The 18,569-nt window shown below is 44.0% G+C and overlaps 1 protein-coding gene across 1 annotated transcript in view; it reads right to left on the bottom strand.

Annotated features, from left to right (window-relative positions):
- The window catches only part of znf469 (zinc finger protein 469), a 179,138-nt gene extending 160,786 nt beyond the window's left edge, over positions 1-18,352 (bottom strand). Inside the window, exon 1 of the mRNA XM_062961632.1 lies at positions 18,162-18,352. The gene's annotated coding sequence lies outside the window, so the exon portion shown is untranslated. The remainder of the gene's footprint in view (positions 1-18,161) is intronic.
- Positions 18,353-18,569: the final 217 nt, after the last annotated feature.

Raw genomic sequence — 18,569 nt, 5'->3', positions numbered from 1 at the left:
TACGATGAGACGACACAAGTAAAACTACACAAAACGAACAGCGATTCTCCACGAATGCACAACACTACTCTATATACGAGTCAGATCCGTGCCAGACTGCAACGCCTTGCTGGAGCATCCAAGTGCCGAAGGGACTTCAGAAAAACAGCTTTGGGGGAAGACAAGTTTACAAGATTCCTCCTCATTTTGGCAAAGCGGCCCAACGTCTCATTTGAACCTTGGTCTTGAACGGTCTTGAGTCCGGCTTTGATGCAAATAGTGAAATGCTGGAGGCGACAGCATGGCAGGAGGGAGGAAACCGTGTCAAAAAAACAGGTGTCTCTTCCTCCTCCTCTTTCTCCTTTTCTGGAGTTGTCCTCGGCTGACATTTCGCGGCCACGTGGAAATTAAGAACACATCACATAAAAATATTTGCACGAATGTCTCCGCTTCCTTCCTCGCTCTGGACCCAGGCCCTCCGCCTTTGACGGTCCAAATGAAGGCTGTCAATGCGCTCCTTGTACTTTTTCCCCCTCTTAAGAAACTAAAACAACTCAGTGGCATGCGTACATTATTTGATATTTTGCGGGTTTGGACGGGGCTTTTTGTTTTGCCGTATTAAGAGGAGCAACGCGATCCTTGCAAGAGGTCAGGAAGAGGAAACGGACGGTCCGTGAGAAGTCGCAAGTGGAAACGGGGACATTTCTCCCATATTTCAAAACAAGCATCTGTTCCTTTCCAAGGTAGCGCGACCGTTGTAAAAAGCTGGCCGCTCTGTCCTGAATGTTGCATTTGTTTGCTTTGAAATTCCTATCGTTGGATGAGTTTAAAAGGAGAGAAGACGCACTGCAAGAGCATGCCAGCTTGCCAGTCAATGGCGTTGAACATCAATTCAATTTACAATATTGGAAGCACGAAAGGATCAGAAGTTTTTAATGCAAGCCCAGGCCTTTCCAAGAGTTGCATCTTGAGAATTTCCGTTGAAATGGGATCTCAACCAATCGAGTTGGTTTTATGTATTAAAATCACATTGTTTTCGTGCAAACAATGGTCACAATTTAAAGACCAAGTGAGTCTTTATAACCATGAGATACCCACTTGGATGGCAGGGAGAGTGACACTGTTGCCTTCTTTTTATACATAGTATTTGCAATAGTTTTGTGAATGAAACAAACTTGGTTCCATGCACAAAACTATGAAAAATATTATATTATAATTATTACTACTACTACTACTAGCTTGGGGATCTGGTGGTGCCCAGATTATTAGAACGCATTATTTGTTTTGGGATGTAAGATAATATCACTTTACTTTGGTCCAGATCTGTCATCAGCTGGGTTTATGGCTCTCTGGAAAAGGGTGAACTACAACTCCCGGATTCCCAGGGCAATCACCTCCAAACCCCGCCTGTATGCACAGTTGGCCATGTTGGGTCTGTGTGCCAAGTTTGGTCCAGATTGGTCATTGGCTTGATTTTGTAATTTCTGGTTAAGGGTGAACTACAACTCCCAGACTCCCAGGGCATTCACTCCCAAACCCTGCCTGTATGCACAGTTGGCTATTTTGGGTCTGTTTGTCAAGTATGGTCCAGATCCATTGTCGGCTGGGTTTAGTGCTCTCTGGATAAGGGTGAACTACAACTCCCAGATTCCCAGGTTAATCACCTCCAAACCCCACCTGTATGCACAGTTGGCTATTTTGGGTCTGTTTGTCAAGTATCGTTCAGATTCATTGTCAGCTGGGTTTAGTGCTCTCTGGATAAGGGTGAACTACAACTCCCAGATTCCCAGGGCAATCACCTCCAAACCCCACCTATATGCACAGTTGGCTATTTTGAATCTGTGTGTAAAGTATGGTCCAGATTCATTGTCAGCTGGGTTTAGTGCTTTCTGGATAAGGGTGAACTATAACTCCCAGATTCCCAGGGCAATCACCTCCAAACCCCACCTATATGCACAGTTGGCTATTTTGAATCTGTGTGTAAAGTATGGTCCAGATCCATTGTCGTCTGGGTTTAGTGCTTTCTGGATAAGGGTGAACTATAACTCCCAGATTCCAAGGAAAATTACCCCCAAACCCTGCTTGTATGCACAGTTAGCCATGTTGAGTCTGTTTGCCAAGTATGGTCCAGATCTGTCATCAGCTGGGTTCAGTGCTCTCTGGATAAGGGTGAACTACAACTCCCAAATTCCCAAGGCAATCACCCCCAAACCCTGCCTGTATACAGAGTTGGCCAAGTTGGATCTGTGTGCCAAGTTTGAGCCAGAACTGTCATTGTTTAGTACTCTCTGGTTAAGGCTGAACTACAACTCCCGTCATTGGCAGGGTCTAGTGCTCTCTGGATAAGGGTGAACTACAGCTCCCAGATTCCAGGACTGTTGGGTTATGTCAAGAAGATGAGTAGGAAACATAAATGCAAGTGTTTAGACTTGGGTCCCATATCCAAGATATGGCATGATGTATGCGTAAATGGTTCAACATATGAATAATTCCCCAAATAGGGCACACTTCTGGTCCCAGGATATGAATTCTGGGTTTGGATTTCGGTCCCGTCTCCAAAATATCTCACACTGTAGATGCAAATAGTCCCAAAGCCTAAACACATCCGATTGCAAGCATCTCAGATAAGGGATATCTAATGCGCATTCATGCAAACGACACATTTTAAAGCTTGCATCCCCTGCCATGAGCGCTCCGGTTGTCCTTAAGCGGCCTTATGGATGCTGCCTTCCTCTCCAAGCCGGAAGATTCATATCTCCCTGGCCTGCGCTTGAAAGCCGTGACCACAGAGTTGTTATTCCATCCTGCGCATATATCAGGCCCCACATCTGCTTGCATTTAGGCTCAGCGTTTGGGGAAGGAGGAGCCACGAAGCCCCCAAAACATTATACATGATATACTAGCTGTGCCCAGCCACATGTTGCTGTGGCGTAGTCCTAAGTGGGGTGTTCTTCGTAGCATTCAAGGTGGCCAAGAAAGGATTCCCCTAGGTATGAAGCAGCCAGGCTTTGAAGCTGCAAAGCTATTCAATGGTATTCAAGTTGGCCAACAATGGAGTTCCCTAGGTATGAATAGCCTTGCAGCTTCAAAGCCTGGCTGTCATACCTAGGGGACTCCAAAGTTACCCAACTTGAATACCATCGAATAGCCTTGCAGCTTCGAAGCCTGGCTGCTTCATACCTAGGGGACTCCAAAGTTACCCAACTTGAATACCATCGAATAGCCTTGCAGCTTCAAAGCCTGGCTGCTTCATACCTAGGGGACACCATTGTTACCCAACGTGAATACCATCGAATATCCTTGCAGCTTCAAAGCCTGGCTGCTTCATACCTAGGGAACTCCATTGTTACCCAACTTGAATACCATCGAATAGCCTTGCAGCTTCAAAGCCTGGCTGCTTCATACCCAGGGGACTCCATTGTTGACCCACTTGAATACCATCGAATAGCCTCGCAGCTTCAAAGCCTGGCTGCTTCATACCTAGGGGACTCCATTGTTGGCCAACTTGAATACCATCGAATAGCCTTGCAGCTTCAAAGCCTGGCTGCTTCATACCTAGGGGACTCCATTGTTACCCAACTTGAATGCCATCGAATAGCCTTGCAGCTTCAAAGCCTGGCTGCTTCCTACCTAGGGAACTCCATTGTTGGCCAACTTGAATACAATTGAATAGCCTTGCAGCTTCAAACTGGCTGCTTCATACCTAGGGGACTCCATTGTTACCCAACTTGAATGCCATTGAATAGCCTTGCAGCTTCAAAGCCTGGCTGCTTCATACCCAGGGGACTCCATTGTTACCCAACTTGAATACCATCGAATAGCCTTGCAGCTTCGAAGCCTGGCTGTTTCATACCTAGGGGACTCTGTGCAGTGGTAAGAAAAGCGTCTTCTTCCAAAACACCAAAGGATTCAATTATTTTCCAAACAAAGGGCTGATGCATTATAATGCTGGATGTCTCCGAGAATCCATTCTGCACGGATACCTTGTGCAACGATGTCTCCAGATTCCTCATCCGAAACAACCAAGAGCCAAGGCTGTCAATGGCCCCAAACCTTTGGCAAATCCAATCCCGATCTGCAGCCAACGCAATTCGTCCCCGAGGAAATTAATGCACATTCTTATATAATAAAGCATGACGAATAATCAGGAAACCGGGGGAGAACGACAGAGGAAATGGAAGGCAAAGCGGTTCCATTTCTTGGCATGATCTTGTGAGAAAGGAAGCGGAGATTGGAAGGCTGGTAATAACAATAGATTGGCTTCCGTCACCAAAAAGATAAGGACGGAACACTTTGAAAAGCCAATGTGTTGCGCATTAAGGCTTCCCAATCAAAACCAATATTTAGATGAGAAAATCTTCACTTTTTGGGGGGGGTCCTATCATATCATAAAGGGACCCCAGAGGTCATCTAGTCCAACCCTCTTCCATAGTGAAAGGATTAGGTGTTTGGAACAGATGAATCCATTGTGTTGTTGAAGGCTTTCATGGCTGGAATCATTTGGTTCTTGTGAGTTTTCCAGGCTGTATGGACATGTATCAGATATGTTCTCCCAGTTGTTAGCCATTCACGTGATACCTGGCAAAAGCAGTGAAGCTGGTTAGTAGCCAGCTGCAATAAATCACTACTCACAAAAAGGTCATGAGATCGAAGCCTGGATCAGATTGAGCTCCCAACCATTAATACCATTAATAGCCAAGCTCGCTGTTGACCTAAGCAGCTCGAAAGACAGTTGCATCTGTCAAGTAAGAAATTTAGGTACCGCATTATGCGGGGAGGCTAATTTTAAGAGATCGAAGCCCAAATCGGATTAAGCTCCCGACCATTAATTGCCTAGCTTGCTGTTGACCTAAGCACCTCAAAAGACAGTTGCATCTGTTGAGTAGGAAATTTAGGTATCGCTTTATGTGGGGAGGCTAATTTCACAAGATCGAAGCCCAGATCGGATTAAGCTCCCAACCAATTAATTGCCTAGCTTGCTGTTGACCTAAGCACCTCGAAAGACAGTTGCATCTGTCGAGTAGGAAATTTAGGTACCGCTTTATGCGGGGAGGCTAATTTCACGAGATCGAAGCCGAGATCGGATTAAGTTCCCGACCATTAATTGCCTAGCTTGCTGTTGACCTAAGCACCTCGAAAGACAGTTGCATCTGTCAAGTGGGAAATTTAGGTACCACTTTATGTGGGGAGGCTAATTTAACTAATTTACGACACCATAAAAACTTCCAGCAGCGTGCGGAAAAGAATGAGGAAGTACTCCATCAAGGACTTGGTGTCACAAGTGGACAGCTCCCCCTGTGGCCAGAATCGAGCACACCCTCATGAAAATGTTAAATTGCCTCTGTGTCTGTCTATATATGTTGTATGTCTAATGGTATTGAATGTTTGCCATGTCTATGTGCATTGCGATCCACCCTGAGAAGGGCAGAATATAAATACTGTAAATAAATAAAATAAATGTCCAATGACAACTTGAAGGATTCCATAGCATTGAGCCATGGCAGTGAAAGTGGTGCTAAACTGCATTAATTCTTCAGTGTAGACGCACTCGGAGGCACCCGATTGCAAAAGGACGGAAAGGAAAAAATCATTGCTATCGAGGTGTAATAATAACAAAGTCAGGGAAGATTTCAGAACTTTATCATCGCACTTCCCCATCTGTCCTTGAGCACTCGGAGATAGCGGGACGTTATGCAGAATAAGAGCAAATATTTAAAAGTTGAATATAAATATGGATGATATCGCACAAGCGCCTCATTTATCATTTCGTGAGCTTTCAAAGGTGAGATCTTATCGAGGGATCGGTTGCCCTTGTTGGACATCTCCGCACTTCGGTTGCGCCAATGCAATACAGACTAAGCGGGATTAATATTTAATAATAATATTTAATACTAGCTTGGAGACCCGGCGGTGCCCGGGTCATTTGAGAAAGGAATTGTTTGCCTGTGTTCCAAGTGTAGCCTATATCCAATGTCAGGTGGGTTCAGTGGGTGCGGGTGAGCTCCAACTCCCATATGCAAGTCCCATCGTCCAGTGTCCAAACAGAGCCAGTATGTAGAGTCGGTCATGGGGGCTCCTTGTACCATGTTTGGTCTTGAGCAGTCATTTGTGTGGGTCGCGGTGCTCTCAGGAAGTGAGTGAAGGTATTGGAAGTCCCATCGTGCATGGTCCATCGTCATCCAAACTGCACCTGGGTGTAGAGTGAGTCCTGGGTGTTGTCTGTGTCAAGTTTGGTCTTGATGAGACATTGATGGGGGTGACAGTGGTCTCGGGAAGTGAGTGAACATACTGTAAGTCCCATCATCCAAGGTCCAAGCTCTTTCAAACCTCACCAAGATGTAGAGTGGGCCATGGTGGCTCTATGTGCCAAGTTTGGTCTTGATCAGTCATTGGTGGGGGTCACAGTAGTCCCAGGAAGTGAGTGAAGATAGTGGAAGTCCCATCATCCACGGTCCCTCCTCCCCCAAACTGCACCAGGATGTAAAGTGGGCTATCCTGTACGTGCGTGTCAAGTTTGATACAGTTTTGTCATTGATGGACATCACAGTGGTTTGTGGGAGGTGAATTGGATGAAGGTACTGCAAATCCCATAATCCTTGGTCCATCCTCCGTCAAAATGCTGCAGCATGTGAAGTGTGTCATTTGGGATGTGTGTGCCTGGTTTGGTTCAGTTCTGTGATTTGTGGCAGTTGCTGTGGTCTCAAGAAGTGAGGGAAGGTACTGCAAATTCCATCATCCTTGGTCCATCCTGTCCTAATATACATCAGGACATAAAGGGGGCCACAGGGGTTCTGTGTGCCAAGTTTGGTCCATTTTCATCATTGGTGGGCATTGCAGTAGTCTGTGGGAGAGAGAGTGTTTGAAAGTACTGCAAATCCCATCCTCCATGGCCCATCATCCCCCAAACGGCACCAGGCCATAAAGTGCCTCATGGGGGTTAAATGTGTCAAGTTTGGGCCAGATCCGTCATTTCTGGTGGTCTCAGTGGCCTGTGGAAGGGTTGGCCAATCAGAAAGTTGCCACATACCCAGATACATACATACAAGCATTCACTTTTATTATATCCAAAACTAGCTGTGCCCGGCCATGCGTTGCTGTGGCAAAGTGGTGGTGGTATTGGTTAAAAATTGTTGTGTAATTTTTATTTGACGTTATTTGTATTTTTTAATTAATTTTATTGTAACTTATCTTTTTATTTATTATATTTTATTATTTTCTTGTATTATTTTTAGTTATTTTCTGCTATTATAGCATTTTATTGTATTAATTTTTTAGCGTTTTTAATTATTTTTAGTATTTTTTTATTATTTTTATTGGGTTGCTAGGAGACCAAGTTGGAAGAGCTTAGCCTTCTAACTGGCAGCAATTGGATAAAAGCAATTATTCCTCTCTCTCTAATTAGGACTTTATTTTTCTTTTCGTTTTGTTGTATCAACCTAGAGGCGTGGATGATGGGTTGTGTCGTCAAATTTCGAGGTTGGGGGGCCTGTAGTTTTGTTGTTTTGTGGGTCGCCGTGATGCCATCACTCTTTTATATATAGAGAGATTGCATAAAAAGGTGTGGATTCCTGTTGCAATTTGCTTGGTGCAAAAAATCTGCAAAGTGTGACGTCAGAAAGCATATAGTACGGTTTCGACACCACTTTGACGGACATCCTTCAGTGCGATGGACACATGGGAGTTGTAGCTTTGCAGGGTCTTGGTGAACTGCATTCATTCTACAGCTTGGAAACTACTTTTGTTGTGGGTTTTCTTTTTTTCTTTTCCTCTTCACTCCCCGGCTTTAATGATATAATATTTCATTTCCTCGGGAGGAGACGGTGCAATTGAAACCATCAAAACATGGTAATAATGATTATAAACTGTCAGGCCGCAAATCACCAGCAAACCCTCCTGTTAAAATAAACACGGGAAGCAAATCTACCATCAAGTCCAGGCCTGTTTTTAATCTTCGGGGGAGATGCTGTTGGCGCTTGGAAAATGACAACTGCACCCCTTCCCCTCGATCTTTTAGGTATTTTGGACTCTAGATCCCATCTAGAGTCCAAAACAACAAACAAAACAGCATGCCCAATTTCCAAGGATGGTGGGCTTTGAAGTCCAAAACATCTGGAGAAGAATGGTTTGCATCCATTGTGTCTACAATTGTTGGCCAAGACCATTGGAGAACAAGGTGGATCTACATTGTAGAAAGAATACAGTTTGACAAGTGCAATGGCCCAATGTCATGGAATCATGGGAATTGTAGTTTTAGAAGGCCTTTAGCCTTCTCTGCCAACCAGGTGACACTATTGGAGAAGACAAAACAATCCATGGTTTCATTTATCTACGTCCAACTAAATATGTCCTCCCTACACATTTTCTAGATCTTCCAATGTGGTTCTATAGTGTTCCGGGCAAGAAGTTCTTCATTTCAATAGGGTTCTCCATGGTTTCATTCATCCATGTGTCACCTCTAGGCATTTTCTAGATCTTCCATTGTGATTCTATAGTATCCCGGTCAAGAAGTCCTTCATTTCAATAGGGTTCTCCATGGTTTCATTCATCCATGTGTCACCTCTAGGCATTTTCTAGATCTTCCATTGTGATTCTATAGTATCCCGGTCAAGAAGTCCTTCATTTCAATAGGGTTCTCCATGGTTTCATTCATCCTTATGACCTCCCTAGACATTTTCTAGATCTTCCAATATGATTCTATAGTATCTTGGACCAGAAGTCCTTCTGTCCATGGTTTAATTCATCCATATGTCACCACTAGACATTTTCTAGATCCTCCAGTGTAGTTCTATTGTATCCTTAGGCCAGAAGTCCTTCATTTCACTGTTGTCCATGGTTTCATTTACCCAAGTCCAACAAAATCTGTCCTCCCCACACATTTTCTAGGTCTTCCAGAAGTCCTTCAACCCCCTAGGGTTTGGTCTTATCTCCATTTCCGTGTATCCACGCCTCAGAGCAAAGGCAATCTCTCCTCCCTGAACCAATCCTTCCAAGGAAACCCCACGAGAAGGTCTCCATAAGTTGGAAAGGGCTTGAAGGCACGCAACCACAATAAAAGCATTCCATGCTCCGACTCTGCATCTGTTATGGATCAGGGAACGCTGGATTTCAGTCGTACTTTGGCTTCCGTTCCAAAGTTAAAAGCGAGATCCAATTGAGGTTGGGCTGATGCTTTGATGACAGCAACAGCCAGATCCACAAACCATCCCATCAGGTTGACCCATGGAGTGATCCCTCAAGGCAGGTTTTGGACCTCACCCTACAAATGCCCTACTTCTTCTCCTTGCCGATGATGGAGAAGGACACATTTATGCAACGGTGGAAAGGGGACCCATCAACATTCATGAGGCGTTGACCTTTCCGTCTCCCCGTCTCGTGAGTTATGGCTTTCCCTCCGACCACTTCCACCCATTCCTTCCCTCAAAGCAATGATTTATTTGCATCCAGCGAGGAAAAACAAATGGGATGTTTTACATATTTATATCCGAAGATAAACTGATGCTTGAGCTGATCAAAGCGAGCCGAAGATCTGGAGGCGATTACGGGCGGCTATTTGCTTCGCAGAGGTCGCCTCGCACATGGAGCGGGCAAAGCAGCCTCGCTTGTGGGTTTCGTAGGAAGGACACGGAGACGGAGAAGACCAGGTTGGATGCTAAAGCAATGGGGAAAAGTGGGGCAACCCTTCACTCTTTGGGGACCTCAAGGGTCTCAACCCCAAGAGCTTTTCTTGTTGACGTCAAGTCATTTGGACACCACGAGTGATGTCTTGAAGAGTCAGCAACTATGGCTTGAGTCTACCCACCTACTCTTGTCCTACTGCCTTTTGTCATAAAGAAACATTGAGAAAATGAAGATATAGTCATTGTAACCATTGAGAAGGTCTTTGTCCCATAGTAGCTTTTTAGGAAGTGGTGGTGGACCTTCACTTGCTTCAAAAACATCCCTGTCTTGAGTAGATCCATCTGGATGGTAGTCTTTCTCTCTTCCTATTGCCTTCTATGTGAAGAAGAAGATATCATCCAAGTGTCTTTGTAATGTAGCAGCTTTGTGAGAGATGGTGGTGGACCTTCATTTACCTTCTTCATTTGCCTACTCTTGGTCTCTCCTAGTCCTTATCTGTAAGGCTTCCACCCAAAATCAGAGATACCAAGAGTTCTTTTTGGGAAGTGGTGGTGGACCTTCACTTGCTTCAAAAACTAGGGTCACCATGGCTTGAGTAGATCCAACCTGGATGGTAGTCTTTCTCTTTTCTTATTGCCTTCTATGTGATGAAGAAGATCTCATCCAAGTGTCTTTGTAATGTAGCAGCTTTGTGAGAGATGGTGGTGGACCTTCTTTTACCTTCTTCATTTGTCTACTCATGGTCTCTCCTAGTCCTTATCTGTAAGGCTTCCACCCCAAAATCAGAGATACCAAGAGTTCTTTTTGGGAAGTGGTGGTGGACCTTCACTTGCTTCAAAAATATCCCTAGGGTCACCATGGCTTGAGTAGATCCATCTGGATGGTAGTCTTTCTCTCTTCCTATTGCCCTCTATGTGATGAAGAAGATATCATCCAAGTGTCGTCGTAATGTAGCAGCTTTGTGAGAGATGGTGGTGGACCTTCATTTACCTTCTTCATTTGCCTACTCTTGGTCTCTCCTAGTCCTTATCTGTAAGGCTTCCACCCCAAAATCAGAGATACCAAGAGTTCTGTTTGGGAAGTGGTGGTGGACCTTCACTTGCTTCAAAAACATCCCTAGGGTCACCATGGCTTGAGTAGATCCACCTGGATGGAAGTCTTTCTCTCTTCCTATTGCCGTCTATGTGACGAAGAAGATATCGTCCCGAGTGTCTTTGTAATGTAGCAGCTTTGTGAGAGATGGTGGTGGACCTTCTTTTACCTTCTTCATTTGTCTACTCTTGGTCTCTCCTAGCCATCTGTAAGACTTCCATCCCAAAATCAGAGATACCAAGGCTCCAAACTTGTATCTTCTGAATGCAGACTCATCGTGTCATAGGATTGTGCTCTGAACTAGTTTTGAGAGGGAACTGAATGCAAAACCAAACCTCTCTCGGGGTTCGGTTTCCATTTTTGAAAGCCTTATTGATGGTAAACGATGCAGCAGGTAGCTGGGCGACGTCCAATTCTCTCACACCAGAAGCAACTTGCAGTTTCTCAAATCGCTCCTGACATGAAAAAAAAAATAGCAGCTTGGAGAAACCCATTCAAATTCAGACTGAAATACAAAGCGGATGAGCTTGAAAGGAGAGCCACAAGTTGCTGGAAGTTGCAGGAACGAATGCTCGGCTTCTGGAACATTTTTGCAGCAGCAGCAGCAACATATGGAGCGTGTAAAACGTGTGAATTCCAGCGCACCCATAAAACCAGCAAATGTGGAGCTATGAAAAGCCAATGAGGGCTCTTTTTGCACGTTCAAGGATCCGCCAATTTTTTTCCCTGGACACCAAATAGGTTTGAATTCCTCCTTCTGTCTTCTGACATCTCCAGTCCCGGCTGGCAAGATTCCCAAAACGCATCCTGAAAGGCGCTTGGGTTTAAAACGATTGCCTTCTCCAAACTACAACTCCCAGGATTCCATAGCAGGGTTGGTAAAGTGGTGTCAAACTGCATTCACTCTATAGTGTAGTTGCACACAGAGATGCAGAAAATAGAAACAATGTTAGGTTAGTTATGATTTTTGAGCCATTAATAACCTAAAATTGTAATAATTTGCAGTATAATTACTACTGTAGCTGTAGTAGGAGTATTAGTGGTATCTCCATTTCTAAGCCGAAGAGCCGGCGTTGTCCGTAGTCACCTCCAAGGTCATGTGGCCACTGGCATGACTGCATGAAGCGCTGTTACTTTCCCGCCGGAGCAGTACCTATTGATCTACTCACACTCTGGGGATTGGTGCTCATCTCCATTTCTAAGCCCAAGAGCCGGCGTTGTCCATAGACACCTCCAAGGTCATGTGGCCACTAGCATGACTGCATGGAGTGCTGTTACTTTCCCGCCGGAGCAGTACCTATTGATCTACTCACACTCTGGGGGTTGGTGCTCATCTCCATTTCTAAGCCCAAGAGCCGGCGTTGTCCATAGACACCTCCAAGATCATGTGGCCACTAGCATGACTGCATGAAGCGCTGTTACTTTCCCACCAGAGCAGTACCTATTGATCTACTCACACTCTGGGGGTTGGTGCTCATCTCCATTTCTAAGCCCAAGAGCCGGCGTTGTCCGTAGTCACCTCCAAGGTCAGGTGGCCGCTGGCATGACTGCATGAAGCGCCGTTACTTTCCCGCCGGAGCAGTACCTATTGATCTACTCACACTCTGGGGGTCGGTGCTCATCTCCATTTCTAAGCCCAAGAGCCGGCGTTGTCCATAGACACCTCCAAGGTCATGTGGCCACTAGCATGACTGTATGGAGCACCGTTACCTTCCCGCCAGAGCGGTACCTATTGATCTACTCACACTCTGGGGGTTGGTGCTCATCTCCATTTCTAAGCCCAAGAGCCGGCATTGTCCGTAGACACCTCCAAGGTCATGTGGCCACTGGTATGACTGCATGGAGTGCCGTTACCTTCCCGCCGGAGCGGTACCTATTGATCTACTCACATCTGCATGTTTTCGAACTGCTAGGTTGGCAGAAGCTGGAGCTAACAGTGGGTACTCACTCCGCTCCCTAGATACGAACCTGCAACCTCTTGTCTAATTTACGACACCATAAATATCTTCCTGCAGTGTGTGGAAGAATGAGGAAGTACTCCATCAAGGACTCGGTGTCACAAGTGGCCAGAATCGAGCATACCCTCATGAAGCTGGAAGATGGAAAACGTTAAATTACCTCTGTGTCTGTCTATATATGTCATATGTCTAATGGCATTTAATGTTTGCCATGTATATGTGCATTGTGATCCGCTCTGAGAAGGGCAGAATATAAATATTGTAAATACCGTATATATTCAAGTATAAGCTGACTCGAATATAAGCCAAGGCATCTAATTTTACCACAAAAAAGTGGGAAAACATTGACTCCAGTATAAGCCAAGATACCAATAAAATTACATTGAGGCATCAGTAGTTTAAATGTTTTTGAATCTTTACGTCAAACAGTAATTTAAAATAGGAGTGTCCAACTCTGATTAAATCTTTATTTTCATCTTCTTCAATGTAAATGTGCTTATGTATCCTTTTAATAATCACAGAGTGAAATAATAATAATAATAATATAAATGCAGTAAAATAATAAATGTAATAATAGAGTAATATAATAAGTGTATTAATAATAATAAAAATAGAGTAAAATAAATATAAAAGTAACAACAATAATAGAGTAAAATAATAAATGTAATAATAGTAATTAATAGAGTAAAATAATAAATGTAACAATACCAATAATAATAGAGAAAAATAATAAATATATAGTTAAGTATAAGCTGACCAGAATATAAGACAACCAGGACCCTCACTTGAGTATAAGCCGAGGAGGTTTTTTTTCAGTCCTAAAAAAAGGCTGAAAAACTAGGCTTATACTCGAGTATATACAGTAAATAAATTTCCTATCAGGTGGGAGAAATGCATGCCAAAGCAGCAAGGCAAGACTCATGCTCACCCTCTTTGCTGGATATTATTAATGCTCACGGATCCAAAAGGTTGCTTCACAATCGCTCGCATCTGTCTCCAATTAAGGGGGCATTTTCGACGTCGTTATTTATACAAAGCCCCCCATTTTGCCAACAAACTCACACATTCCCAATTGAGAAAAAGAGGAGGGAAAAACAGCAACGATCTGGAACCCAATGATCGAACTCATCCATCATCTCCTCGGGCTTAATGGGTATGCGCTGCAGAAATGCCAGCAAAGGGAATGATATATCTATCTATATAAAAGAGTGATGGCATCACGGCGACCCACAAAACAACAAAACGACAGGCCCCCCAACCTCGAAATTTGACAACACGACCCATCATCCACGCCTCAAGGTTGATACAACAAAAAGAAAAGAAAAATAAAGTCCTAATTAGAGAGAGAGGAATAATTGCTTTTATCCAATTGCTGCCAGTTAGAAGGCTAAGCTCCGCCCACTTGGTCTCCTAGCAACCCGATAAAAAATAATAAAAAACACTAAAAATTAATACAATAAAATACTATAATAATAGAAAATAACAAAAAATAATACAAGAAAATAATAAAATATAATAAATAAAAATATAACTTACAATAAAATTAACAAAAAAATGCAAATAAAGTCAAATAAAAAATTACACAACAATTTTTAACCAATACCACCACCACTTTGCCACAGCAACGCGTGGCCGGGCACAGCTAGTGTGTGTGTGTATATATATATATATATATATATATATATATATATATATATATAGACACACACACACACACACACACTAGCTGTGCCCGGCCACGCATTGCTGTGGCTAAGTATGGTGGTATGGGAAATAAAGTATCTTATATTATCTGCTTAGAATTGGATTATAGGAGGCCCCTTCTACACAGCTGTATAAAATGCACACTGAAGTGGATTATATGGCAGTGTGGAGTCAAGATAATCCAGTTCAAAGCAGATAATATCTATATATATAAAAGGGTAATGAAATTTCGGCCTAGGACAAAACAACAAAACTGCACATCCCAGAAACACTAAACTTGGCAGCACAACCCCTCATCCATGCCTCTACGTTCATACAACAAAAAGAAAAGACAAATAAAGTCCGAATTAGAGGGAGAGGAAGAATTGTTTTTATCCAATTGCTGCCAGTTAGAAAGCTAAGCTCCTCCCACTTGGTCTCCTAGCAACCCACTCAGCCCAGGGGACAGCCAGAGTTAGGCCTCACTTAGGCCTCTTCCACACTGCCTATAAAATACAGATTATCTGATTTTAACTGGATTATATGGCAGTGTAGACTCAAGGCCCTTCCACACAGCTATAGAACCCATTTATAATGGACTTAATGTAAGGCAAAACCTTTACCCTTTACCTTAACTACCACCAATTCCTCAATACTTTATTTATTTGCACTCTTAGCACTTTGGTCTAGATTCTTTGAACCTAATCCATGATTTTAACATTTTATCTTGTATGTGGGTTTTATGACTTGTTTTTATGGTTTGATTATTGGTTTTATTGGTTTTCTTGTCTTGTTTTTATTGTTCTGTTCGGGCTTGGCCCCATGTAAGCCGCCCCGAGTCCCTTTGGGGAGATGGGGCGGGGTATAAGAATAAAATTATTATTATTATTATTATTATTATTATTATTATTATTATTATTATTATTATTATTTCCCATACCACCAGACTTCACCACAGCAACGCGTGGCCGGGCACAGCTAGTAAGATTATAAATGGGTTCTATAGCTGTGTGGAAGGGCCTTGAGTCTACACTGCCATATAATCCAGTTCAAATCAGATAATCTGTATTTTATAGGCAGTGTGGAAGAGGCCTAAGTGAGGCCTAACTCTGCCTGTCCCCTGGGCTGAGTGGGTTGCTAGGAGACCAAGTGGGTGGAGCTTAACCTTCTAACTGGCAACAATGGGCTAAAAACAATTATTCCTCTCCCTCTAATTAGGACTTTATTTTTCTTTTCTTTTTGTTGTATGAACGTAGAGGCATGGATGAGGGGTTGTGCTGCCAAGTTTAGTGTTTCTGGGATGTGTAGTTTTGTTGTTTTGTCCTAGGCTGAAATTTCATTACCCTTTTATATAGATAGATATATAAATCTTGCAACCAGCCAGGAGAAGGAGGCAAAGGATTACGCAAAATTTTCATCACCCGGAATCTCAAATGCGCCCAATCTTATCAGCGTCTTAATACACAAACCGTTGATTATCGCTTGCATGGCGCATCATCATTAGCAACACACCAATCTGATGAAATTCCCACCGTGACTAAACCCGTGAAACGGATTCATTCGGCCCTCCCCGCGTGTACACAAGCCTTGGGCAACACATTCCTTAAATAGTAATAAAAAAAACCCCAAAAGACAACAAATAACACAGCAACTTTAACTTGCTTTACGGGAGGAATATTGAAACCCGTCCATCAAACCATCTTCTGCCGATCTTGGACCTCAGTTCAAAATCAAAGGGCAACTTTAGCGGTCGCTGGACGACACCCAAGAATCTAACAAGCTCCCAAAAATACATACAAATTGTCTCAACCCTAAGCATGGTTATAGTGTGCAAATAGGACAGACACCATTAAATGATGAGACTTCTAGTTCAGTTGTTCTGGAAGATCTAGAGCAGCGTTTCTCAACCTGGGTGGGTTGCAAGGGGGTGTCAGAGGGGTCACCAAAACTAGTTTGGTCCAGATCTATCATTGTTTGAGTCCGCAGTGCTCTCTGGATGTAGGTGAACTACAACTCCCAAACTCAAGGTCAATGCCCACCAAACCCTTCCAATATTTCCTGTTGGTCATGGGGGAATCTGTATGCCAAGTTTGGCCCAAGAAGCATGAAAACCATCTTGAGAACTTTTTCAACAAATACTAATGGCCATGGATGGGGTCTTTCTACCTAGCTGAGATTGCCAAAAAGCATGAAAACCATCTTGAGATGTTCTTCAACAAAGACTAATGGTCATGGATGGGGTCTTCCTGCCTAGTTGAGCTTGCCAAGAAGCATGAAAACCATCTTGAGAAGTTTTTCCACAAATACTAATGGCCATGGATGGAGTCTTTCTGCCTAGCTGAGCTTGCCAAGAAGCTGGAAAACCATCTTGAGATGTTCTTCAACAAAGACTGATGGCCATGGATAGTGTCTTCCTGCCTAGCTGAGCTTGCCAAGAAGCATGAAAACCATCTTGAGAAGTTTTTCAACAAATACTAATGGCCATGGATGGGGTCTTCCTGCCTAGCTGAGCTTGCCAAGCAGCAGGAAAACCATCTTGAGATGTTCTTCAACAAAGACTAATGGTCATGGATGGGGTCTTCCTGCCTAGTTGAGCTTGCCAAGAAGCATGAAAACCATCGAGAAGTTTTTCCACAAATACTAATGGCCATGGATGGAGTCTTTCTGCCTAGCTGAGCTTGCCAAGAAGCTGGAAAACCATCTTGAGATGTTCTTCAACAAAGACTGATGGTCATGGATAGTGTCTTCCTGCCTAGCTGAGCTTGCCAAGAAGCATGAAAACCATCTTGAGAAGTTTTTCAACAAATACTAATGGCCATGGATGGGGTCTTCCTGCCTAGCTGAGCTTGCCAAGCAGCAAGAAAACCATCTTGAGATGTTCTTCAACAAAGACTAATGGTCATGGATGGGGTCTTCCTGCCTAGCTGAGCTTGCCAAGCAGCAGGAAAACCATCTTGAGATGTTCTTCAACAAAGACTGATGGCCATGGATAGGGTCTTTTTTGCAAGGTTTGGCCCTGTGGGTGTTTTGGACTCAACTCCCACCATTCCTAAGGAAGGGGCCTGAGGCTGTTAGGAATGGTGGGAGTTGGAGTCCAAAACACTCAGAGCCAAAGCTTGCACATACCTACTCTACATGATACAATGAATGCAGTTTTGACGCAATTAATTGCTGAATCCTGGGATTCCATAGCTATATAGATTGGTGTGGCACTCACACTTTTTGGCACAGGCTTGGAAACGTACAAATCAACTCTCAGGATCCCGTGGGGATGAAAGCAGAGTCAAACTGCATTCGTTCTGTAAATGTAGACACCCGCTAAAGGTGCCAAATCCTACTTTCCAAGGAGGCCGAAATATCACTGCAAGAGGGTTTTTCCTAAGGGCAAACCATTGCAACCCAGAAACTCAACCCAGAAAACAATTCATAAGTCTCAAAGCACTGTATTATTGTTTTCAGCCTGAATTCTGTCTTCTACAGACTGCAAAATGTCACAGCAAAGAGGATTTTTCCTAAGAGCAAGGCATTCCAACTCAATCCAAAACCAATTCATAAAACAGTCAATAAGACTCACAGCACTGCATTTCTCTTATTTCTCTCTGAATTGTATTATACAGACGGCATCCCTACCTTCACTTCGCCAGGTCCTTAAAGCATTAGTTTTGCCAGGTCTTGGAAGCATTTGCCTTCCTTTTGCCGGGTCCTCAAAGCCTGTTGCTGAGCCCCGGGGACCAAAACAGCTGGACTCATCATCGTTCTCTTTCATCGACTGCAGCCGGCTGCAAAAAAGGAGCATTTGCAAAGCAATGGATGTTGCAAAGACTGGCTTACCGGAGGAGGAGTGCATGTGGAGTGATGCTCGGGAGTGACATCTCGGAGATCCAGAGGCCCCTGATGCTCCTCGCCTGGGCTTCCTCTGACACGGGAACTCGGCGCAAGGAGGGCCGAGGATGGAGGGTGACGTCGGCCTCCATCCCTGGCCTCAGCTGGGAAGGATCAAGTTCCAAGGCAGGGATTCCCTTCCCTCCCGCCCTCCCGCCCACGGCTTAACCCTCTGCCCACCGGAAAGGACCAAGGCCCGCAGTCTCCGAGGAGGCCCCGAGGAGGATGGATGGATGCCCTTGGCAAGGGTTAAGGCTCTGCTCCTGGAACAAACTCAGCGCTGCAAAACATCAACACAAGGCTTCTGCCTCTCCTCCTTCTCCATTTGTGGAACTCACTGCCCATTGAAATCAGGCA

The sequence above is a fragment of the Anolis carolinensis genome, unplaced genomic scaffold (genome assembly GCF_035594765.1).
Source record: "Anolis carolinensis isolate JA03-04 unplaced genomic scaffold, rAnoCar3.1.pri scaffold_9, whole genome shotgun sequence".
NCBI classification, from domain to species: Eukaryota; Metazoa; Chordata; class Lepidosauria; order Squamata; family Dactyloidae; genus Anolis; species Anolis carolinensis.
Note: the sequence above shows the minus strand (reverse complement) of the source record. Positions and strands in the feature narration are given on the sequence as shown.